The sequence below is a fragment of the Geospiza fortis genome, unplaced genomic scaffold (genome assembly GCF_000277835.1).
Source record: "Geospiza fortis unplaced genomic scaffold, GeoFor_1.0 scaffold41, whole genome shotgun sequence".
Lineage (NCBI taxonomy): Eukaryota > Metazoa > Chordata > Aves > Passeriformes > Thraupidae > Geospiza > Geospiza fortis.
In genome coordinates this window covers 18,415,125-18,425,404 of record NW_005054299.1, presented here as the reverse complement: position 1 = coordinate 18,425,404, position 10,280 = coordinate 18,415,125, and the positions used below count along the sequence as shown (strand labels likewise).

At 44.3% G+C, this 10,280-nt stretch overlaps 1 protein-coding gene across 1 annotated transcript in view; it reads right to left on the bottom strand.

The window, feature by feature from the left end:
• Positions 1-9,799, bottom strand: part of TJAP1 (tight junction associated protein 1) — a 39,217-nt gene extending 29,418 nt beyond the window's left edge. The window contains exon 1 of the mRNA XM_014308595.2: positions 9,725-9,799. The gene's annotated coding sequence lies outside the window, so the exon portion shown is untranslated. The remainder of the gene's footprint in view (positions 1-9,724) is intronic.
• Positions 9,800-10,280: the final 481 nt, after the last annotated feature.

The following is a 10,280-nucleotide window of genomic DNA, read 5'->3' as shown; positions in this document are numbered from 1 at the left end:
TGGCAAACACATTGCATTCCTCATCAGGCAGAGAAGGAAAACAAGTAGCAAGCCCACACACCCACCCTGCTGACACCCGCCATGCTACCTCCCCACACTGCCTGCACGGTCACTGTCAGGACCTCAAGGACAGCTTCAGCCCCGAATTCATTTGTGTGAGGGTCAAGCTCTCCAGGCAATTTCTTGAGCCAATGGGACAAGAGAAACAGAGCAAGGCAGGAGAGTTCTCAATTGGGCATGCAAGCCACGGGGAGAAGTGCTGTCACCCGGGCTGGAAAGTAGCCACAGTCCAGGGCAGGAACAGCCCTGTGCACTAGCCTGGGAAGGGAATTTCCCTGACTCCTCCTCGAAGACAAGGGACAAATGTAACACTGAGACCTCTTGAGCTGAGGGGGTAGGGCTGAATAAGAAGTTGATTTTGGGCAAAATGGATGCTTGGAAGGATCCAGGTCTTTTGCTACCCCTAGAAAACTATCCTACCTTAAGTCAAGGAGCTTTTCTGGGATGGAGGCACTTCCTCATTACCCCAAAATCCTTCCGTAAATGCTTGTCTCCACTGCCCACACACACAGATTTGACCTTCACTGTACAATATTCTTCCACTTCAGCACTGACACCGAGTCATTTCAGTGATCAAGAGAAGAAAAACTTAATACCCAAGACATCAGGTAACCTCTTATCTCAGAACCTCATCATTTTAGAGCTGCAAAGAGACTCTGCTCTAGTCAGAAAAAAAAACATTATTCCTCCTTCATGTGGCAATCCTACAAATCCTAAAGCTTTTCAAAGAATTCACATTCTCAAATATGAAGTTATTCAGAAGGATGCCTCAGATGTGAAACTGTCAGCAGAATTCTCAAGACTATATTGTGAACTCCCCACACTGTGAATCTGCATTTACTCTGTGCAACACAACTAAACAACCCACTCCTGAAAACCTTAAAAATCCATCCCAGTGCTAAGGACTAACTCTGAGACTCAATAGCCAGTGCTCTCCCAGCACCAAACAGGAAAACCAATACTCTCAAGAGCACCGCAGCAGGAATATATCTGACTTTATCCTCACAGACACAAAACAGTGCCAGGAAATTCAGAGAGAACCGATTAAGGGCTGAAACGCTGTAACCTCTACTGAACCTCAAAAGGGAAAGGTCAATGTAGCCATAAGCTCCAGAGACACACCCCTGCATGTAGCAGGCTGCTGGAGCAGGGATGATTTATAAGGCTTGCGGCCCAGCAGCTCCACACCCCACGTGCATTTCAAGGCCCTCACAGAGGCAAATGGTCTGATATTAAGTAACAAGACCAGACCAGACCCAGGTCCAGTAGACTTTCTCATGCCTGCTGAAATTCAAGGCCTGAGGCTACCTGTTCCCTCCATAAACTGCAGTAGCTCCAGTACTTGGAAGAATGAGGCATGGAAGGCCAAATTTACCAATAGATTTATATCCAAAGATATAAATAGAAGCCTGGCAGGATTTACAGATTAGGTGTCTAAATCACTGCATGCAGGAGAATGGGCTTTCTCCCCTTCTAACCACTCCATACCTCTCCAACCCCAGCCACCAAAAGAAAACCCATTACAAATAGGACAGAAGCCCCTGCTGTTCTACACATTGCCAAGGGCCATCCCTGTGCAATCCACTTCGATGGTGACGGCACCCGAACTCCACAAGTCTCAACAGTGCAACCTGCAATGGCTGCAGCTCTCACAGAATGTAGGTCTGCCTGTTTCCCAGAATAGGAGCTGCCTCTACAGCCTCTCCTCTCCCTTCCCCCCCCTACATCTTTACTTTTCACAGACTCAATACTGTTTCAAGGTACCCTCATCCTGCCACTGGTGGGTGGGTGAGTGGGGGAAAGGGGCCCTTTATAATTGTAGTGTTGCAATCTGCCAGCCCGGCCAGGCAGCCTGTTCCCGCCTGCACTGTATTAAATACCTTATAACTGATTACACCCCCATGGGGCATGATTAGCAGTCTTCAGAGAACAAAGTCTACTTTCATAAGAATAAGAACAGACACGTACTGCTAACCTACTACACAGCTGGGCAGGTGAGGAAACAGGGAAGAAAGAAGGGTGTGGGGGGGATGAGTTAACTGTACTAACTCTATTCCTCTCCTTCCCTGTCGTGGCAGAATTGAGATTTCCACTGCCCTGAACAGTCGTACCCCTCAGACCCCATCACAAGACTCACGTAACAAAAGCTCATAAACAAACTGTTGCCTGTAGAAGTCAGGCAAAGTCCTAACCTGGAGGGGCAGGGCCTCGAGGCAAAGAGGACTGAGCTTTGCTCTGGCTGACAGCAATTCCTTTGCATCAGTTCCCAGGGAAAGGGAAGGGTGAATTCCAACTTCAGTATCAAAAACACAGAGAAGGAGGGGAAGCTCAAAATACAATCAGATATCCACGCCCCTCTCTAACCTCTATATACATCTGAAAGGTCTACATAAGGAACAGCAAAACATCTAATTCAATCTGGAGGTTAACAGCTCTCCAGGTGATGATTTTTTTCTTGTGGGGAGAGAGGAGGTAGCAAAGAGGAGGAAAGCCCTCTCCACCTCAGATAGGTAACAGGGATCCCCAAACATACACAGTCCATATGCATTGCCGCAACAAAGACGCAGCTCAATGGAAACTCAGCCAATCTGACATGAAATGACCTACAGCTCATTAGCAAAGTACCTTCCAAATCTCAAAATGCCCACACAAGCAGCCACAAATATATTTGGTGCTATCTGGCCTCCATCTCAGGCAGATGAAGCCTTTCACCAAAAGCAGTGAGAAAAATAAGCCTAGGATCAGCCCTTCCAGGTACTCTCCCCAAACCTCCAACAGAAGCAAGCACAGCAGAAAGCTCCAGGAACATGGTCTTATTTGAGAGAGAAGCCCATGCAGAAGCTTCAATAAAATAGTAAGAAGTCTCCTAATTGTGTTGTATTGGAAACAAACACCTAGTTTACCCAGAGCCCACTGTCCTTGCCCATGGCCCCATGGACGCTCACGGTACAATCTGGAAGCACTCACGTTCAGCTGATGCATCTAGAGGGGACACCCTGCTGACACATTCCACCTGGATTCTTACCCAACCCACCCAAGAAAGAATTCGTTAATGAGTAACCAACCCAGCTGAAAATGATCTACTCGTATGTGCTTTACTCAGCAGCTGGTCCTTCAGCCAGCACACACATCTCTGAACTGTACTGCCTAGTCCCATCTGTACAGCAAAACCTGCATATTCTCTTTATTACAGCAAGACTTGAAGGTACCAATTGACTTTGAGCTCCAATGTACTTGTCATTGATATAAAGCATCAATTCATTTAGAGTTATATTGCCAAACAGAATATGCTTTCAGGGTTTGGATAAATGGAAGCTTTCACCACAAACACGAGTTAGTCATTAGAAGCTCCAGGAGGCAATTTAGATTATCGCAGCCAGCACAAAAATAGTTCTCCTTTGGGAGCTGAAGTTGCAAAGCTGTAATAAATCCAAGTGGCACAGTAAAACTTCTTATAAAAGCTTAAAATTAGTTGTGAAACCCCAAATGGCCTTGCATATCATTTGATTCTGCTACCGTGGGCTAGCAAAAGGGAAATCACTCTTCGCACTGTAAAAAAAACACTGAAAAACTCTATCATCCTTCAGCTCCTAGGAGACAGAAGAGGTAGGCTTACATTTCGTGTCTCTATATATATGTGTAAAATACGTAGAAACAATAAATCTATAGATAAAATGTTAAACCCACAGAACTAACAATGACTTGTTCAACCCCACACAGTGCTGGGCAGCTACGAATCAGGCTTCAGAGCTCAAATTGGAGCATTGCAATCCAACGCTCTCTCCTGGCTGCTGCACCCCCACAGATACCCTGTACCCACCCCTATTCCCAGAGTAAATTGCCTTCCACTGCTGAGAAGCACTCCGGCTATTCCAACACTGGTATTCGCCACCAGAGCAAGAGACCCTAATTTAGCCCCGCACGGGCCTTCTGCAAACTGCTAATCCCCACTCCACAGCTGCTTCTCAAATGTACGGGCATGAGCAAACCATAAACGATTTATGGCGCGTGGCAGGAAGGCTCCTGGCTCCCTGCGTAGGCGGGGCTTTGGGACAAGATCATGCTTGGACTAATGTTTATATTGCAAGTTGTCAGTCAGGCAGTAAATCACCTCTGGAGCTGCACAGTAATACAGCCCCATCCAGCTGGGGCCTTGACGATGCTGAATTCTGTTCTAGCTATTTCAGATACACCTGGAGACCTATTTGCAAAGGCATCATCTAATCATGGAAAAAATAAATATGCTTATAAGTAGAATCTACAAAAATTCTGCAGCCCAGCAAGGGTGATTTGCTTTCAGGAATCAAACCAAACTGATACAAGACGTGTGCCAAAAATGACTCTCCACATCAGTCACAGAAGAAATTGGATTGAGTGCCTACACAGACATCTAATAACAGAGTGTTTCTCTAGCAAGATGCAGTTACCTGAGAAAACCCTTCTGAGCAAAGTTCTCATTTCCTACTATTCACATAACTGTAGTGTAAGTGATGCTTAAATTTAAAAAGGGAAATAAAGATATTTTGCATACTTTAGCACACAAGACACTTTCTGCTCAGAAAAATAAATGCATTTAAAGGCAGGATGTAAGGTTGAAGTCCATTCTCAAGAAAGGTTACTTAAAACAACTGAATTTTAAGCACAAACATCCTGTCATTTTCCACTTCTTTCCCTCATTTGAAAACGCTTTTCATACAATACACTGGGTACAAATCTCCCACCAATAAAAGAGAAGGGAGAAGAGTTCTCTGTAATGAAAAAATTATAAATAAAATACTCAAGGGAAAAAAAAAACCAGAACAGTAGCTTTAACTGCAATCACTATTCAGTTGTGAGAGGGCAGATTTCAACTCATCTCCCTAGAATATTTTTAATCTTCCTGCTGGGCAGCAGCAGAGTCATCACTAATGAACACTAAAGCTGCAGGAAGAAATCTGATGCAGGAGACAGAGTAGCAAGGCATCTTTGAGAACTGCAGAGAACTTGTGAAATAAGACGTATGCACGTCCAAAACCAGTTACCCTGAGTAGCATATGCCAAAATAATGGTGAAAAACCTTACAGCCACAACAATTATCTAATTATTACCTTGAGAAAATAACTTATATTCTTTTGAAACAAATGCTATAAAGTAAAACTCACCTAAGGCTTTTTATGAGCCTATGTGTAACTCCTCAGTAGTTAGAGAGACTACCTTATCTGTCCCTTTTGATTTCAGAACCATTTGTGCATGAGTGTTACATTAACACAGCTGGACAACTGAGACTTTAACACAAGAGTAAGAAAATCCAGTTATGACTCCCACAACACTCCCAAAGCCAGCTTTATCACAGAGCTAAAATACAAACACAGAATTCAACCAAAGACATAGAAGTCACTGTGGGACTTCCAGGTCTGAATTTTCTAACCCTTAAGAAATCAAAAATTCAAACCAGTTCTCTCTTGCCACCAGAAGCTGGTCAGATACTCCCTGCCTAAAAATCAGTCTAAGCCTTGCAGGAAAACTTACTTTCCAACCCTGACCATTTCACTTTAACAGCAATACAAAACTTCTGTGAAAGTCAGTAACTATTTATTCTCAGCTGTTAGCCCTGCCACAAAAGGGCTAAGGACATGTGCCCTAAAGCACATGTTGTTCCCAAAGAAGCCCATAGGGCCCATACAGGGATTTTGTGCTTCTTTCTCTGAAAATACACAGACTCTTTCCTTCAGCTCCCCTTGCATTTAGGCAAACATTACAAACACACAGCTTTTCATACGTATCTTCATGCCACTGCCGCTTATCTTTATTAGCCTACACATCAAATTGAATTTATACCTACTTGCAGCACCGATGATTCTCCTGATCCTCAACAGATTGGACATGAGCACAGGACATAAACTGTCTTCACAGACATTAGTACATTGAGGCTCATGCTACAACATACCAGAACTCACTTGAACAGCCTTCAAGCCCTACCTTTCAGACACCTCTCAGACCAAAGTCCACACCAAGACTGCAATGTGGAGAGGCCAAACTCCACACATTCTTTCCTCTCTTGCAAACAAAGGGAAGAAGCAGCAAGTGCTCAGCCTGACCACTCAGCATGAAAAGACAATAGCTGCAGTCTCCACCTTTATCAGTAAGACAGTCCTCCTCGAGGAATCGCACTATCTTTCCACAGACCCTGCTCTTCACCAGCTTAAAATCCTCAACTACCAGGACTAATCAGAGCAGCCGCAGTGCTTTGTGGATTTGTTCTTTGGTTGGTGATTTGTTGGGGGTTTTTTCCCCTAATGCAGTTACCACAGAAAGCAAGGTCAGTAAGCAACATAACATAACAGGTAAGTGATTCAGTACTTTGCCCCTGACACAGACCTATACATTAAGGTGGTTTAGTAGCTGGAGCAAGAAGTCTCAGTGACAGTTATGGAACACACTGCCATTTCTTCAGAATGTTAAGAGATTGGATTAGGTCTGAAAAATACAGCTTCTAAAACAAGTTCTTTAACTAAAGCAAGTCTGAACATTTCCACTCCTAAGTGCTTGATCTTTTCTGAATCCCGCTCAGCTCTTAGCCTCAGCTATTATGTGGTAGTGAATTTCCACAGATTAGACATCATGTGAAAATACTTTAAAATCATTATTCAGTTTGATGCCTATCAGTTTCACTGAATTGCATTCACCTCAACTGAAGAATACATTCCAGCTTCTTTACCCCTGCACAGCAGTCTTCCTCAGGCTTGGCACCCAGCATTGTTGAAAGCAGAGGAAAACTGAGCCCACCCAAGTGATGCTTATACTGCATTCCAACCATTGCAGAGCTATTCTCACACTCCTACATGGTTTTCCACGCCATTTCCTTCCTAAGAGCAGCTTGTCCCAGGAGGACACTCCGGAGAGGCTGGCGCATGTCATTCCAACTACGAAACATCCTGCAAGCTGCTGCTTTTGGCCCTCTCTGGCTGAGCATATTTGGAATAAAACCATACATGAATATCCTGACAATGAAGAGAATGGTTTCTGAGAATGGAACAAACAACAAAGTAAAAAAGAGAAAATTATCCTAGAAGTCAAAAAGATTCAGGCAACGTTAGATGCGAGCAAAACAAGCAAACAGCTCCTGGGAAGGCAAAAATGGTGAGGTCTCAAAGTGCCCACTTGCCGTGAACAAGGCAGGGCCTGACTTGCACTCCACAGCAACTTCACCATGCTACAGAATACACAGGACAATGGATCACACAGGGGTCTGCTTCATTCTGAAGTCAGAGCTTGAAATACCCTTTTCATTTCTCCTCCACCGAGCTTTACTAAAGCATTCAACACCACAGTATCTACACACTTACGGGTTCATCCTCAAATCCCTAGTAAGACTGGTGTTAGTCTTTTCCAAGCAGAGGATGAAGAGTAAGAAACAGTAATGATCTGAACACAATAAATCTGTGGCAGAAATTAGGCATCTTTCTGACCATAACATCACCCTTCCCCTCCAACGAGCTGTAAAGGTATTTATTTCAACTTTAAAAAGTAACATTCTTCCTACTACAGTTACAGACTCAGCCAATCTAGATCTAAGGAAAAGCCCTCAGGTAGGGGAACTGGCAGGGAAACAGGATGGATGATTTCATGCCCTCAGGCATTTGTCCTGTTTGCATCGGTTACACACATAGTTCCTCTGCAGTCCTGCATAAAAGAATCTCAGCGAGGATGGTATTTACCTAGTTACCAGTGATCTGAAATACACACAGCTGGCTTGAATGCCAACAAGTACTCTCTCTCCAAAGCTCAGGGTGTCATACAGAAAGGAGATACCTTCCCAACCAAAAACCCTCGAGCAAGGAGAGGAATATATCCAGTTTCAGGACCTTAAATTTACACTCAAAGCATTAATCAAGTCTAATTATCAATAAAATCTGCCCTATTATGAGAATTCCAGATCCTGACAAGCCCAGTAAAAAGAGCAAGATGAATCAAAAAGGTGTCAAGTCAGATCCTCATTTATTAGCAGAGGAATCCTACCCTCAATCTGCATCACATGCAGGCTCATTTGAGACCTCTACATGTTGCATTTCCCCCAGCAACACGTAAGGCAGAGAGTTCTGTTGTCACTCTGCGCTGGAGAAGCGAGGCCCGTGACAACAAACACATAACACAGTACATTAGTCCGGAGATAACCTCCAGAACTGCTTCCTGGGTCTACACTGTAGATTGGTGACACATGGAAATCTCAGAATCCCGTTTTCAGTGCATTCTCCATAAAACATGACAGACATTTTAAAAGGCTAGGGAGCTTATCTTCAGAAAAACCATCACCCTCTAAGAGTCACAAGCATCAAATCAACTACCAAAAAATACAGTTACATTTTACTAAAACTTGTTTTCTTTGCTACATCTCAAATAGCTTGGCTTTCTTCACCTTTTTAAAGACAACTTATATGCCACAGCAGCTGCCACAAGCCCTTTTGCCAAGCCAGCTCTGATACCACTCAGACCAGCAAGCCAAACAAAAATCATTTGTCCATCTGACTTGATTTGCTCTGCTCTGAGACAAGAAGCAGGCAGACTTGCAAAAGACTACACCTTTTTCAAGGCTTTAGCCTATCTCCCTGACAAGCTATACCATGACTGTATTTAGGGTGGATGGCAGAGATAAGAACTGAGGGTTTGTTGGCTGCAAAGCAAGCGACTTAGCAGCAGCCAACAAACAACTTGAAACAGTGGAAAAGCACGCAAGGTCATCTTTAGTTCAGAAAGCTGGTTTGGAGAGTGAAGAGGCAACAGGTCTTGGCAAGTAACTCATCCCCTCCTGACCCAGTGCCTTGTTAATATTAAAGATGAAGATAACCATGGGCTGCCCTTTGGAACTCCACTGGCCCTGCTGAAATGCATTCACAGGATTCCAAGAGCACTGGGTGCCTGGGAAGGAATGAAAAACTCCTCTTGATACCACAGCTAAGACCCAGTAGCTGAAGTGCTGACTTAACACCCAGAAGCTAAACCACACTGTATGCAAAGCACTGCTGGGAGACAGGTGCTTTCTGCAGTGATCCACTAGGAAGTGAAGAAGACAGCAAGGAGTTGTTATAAAGGTGATCTGACAGTGTACAATCAAAAACCAGCTGCTGGGTACCAAACAGCTGCTCCTGTAAACTGGATCTCAACAGTGAGCTCAGGTACACCTGCACCACCCATCACAGGAACAGTTCAAATTTCCACAGTGTGGAAAAATAATGTGGTGCAACAAATAACCTGACAGAACAGAGGGCCACCAGAACCCCCTAACTTTGACACTGCCATTATTGCAAGAGTGGGATCACCAGAAAGGATTTCATCTGGATTAGGGCTGGGCAGATCCCTTGTGAATGATACAGACAGCATGGCTACTTTGGCACTGATAGAGCACATTTAAAATTGCTTTCCCAGATGGCACGTCAAGAGCACTGGCTTACATCTTCAATTGAACTTTTCTTTCCAGAAGCTCTTGGTGAATTTCTCAGGGTCACTACCATTTTACTGACACCCCTGGCCTCTCAATTCTGGCAACACAGGCCTACTATGATGCATAGAACACCACAAAGAAGGCCACTGTTTCAGGTATGTGGTTCACATGTTCCCAAAAAATTCAGGTAGTACTACAAAAAGAGCACAGTATGACTCAGCATCAGCTCATTCCTGGCTTTCTTACCTGCTCTCTGAAGATTTAGTGAGGATTCATGGCTTCATTTCATATAGGCCCTTTACCCCAGTTCCTTCTCTGAATCTGTAAAACAAAAATGCATAGCTCTGAAAAGCTGTCACTGGCACAGAACTATCTTCCTGTGATGGATGATTCTTTTCAGTGGACAAGATCCACCTGGCATCTCTCAGATCTAGGTCATTCTCAGCCTTGGCAGATTTGTGTATCATTTGCACACCCCAATGCCTACCAATGCAACCTCATGCACACCCAAAAATCTGTGTATTAGCACTCAGCCCTTTACTCTGCTCTAGGCAGAGTGCTCAAGCTCAGAGCCAGAAGCAGTACAGTATTTACTGTTCATCTGTTTTCCTTTAAAGTCTGCCCATGTTCCCAGAAGCTGCACACTGGTTCTACAGGGGGAAGCACTCCTTGCACTAGAGAGGATGCCCAGGCTGGCAGAGAATTTCCCATTAACCTCTGCCGAGTCTGACACCAGAGGAATGCTGATTCTTCCCTTCCAACCCTGCCTCGGCCAGTTACACTCCGGCTCTTTAACACACCT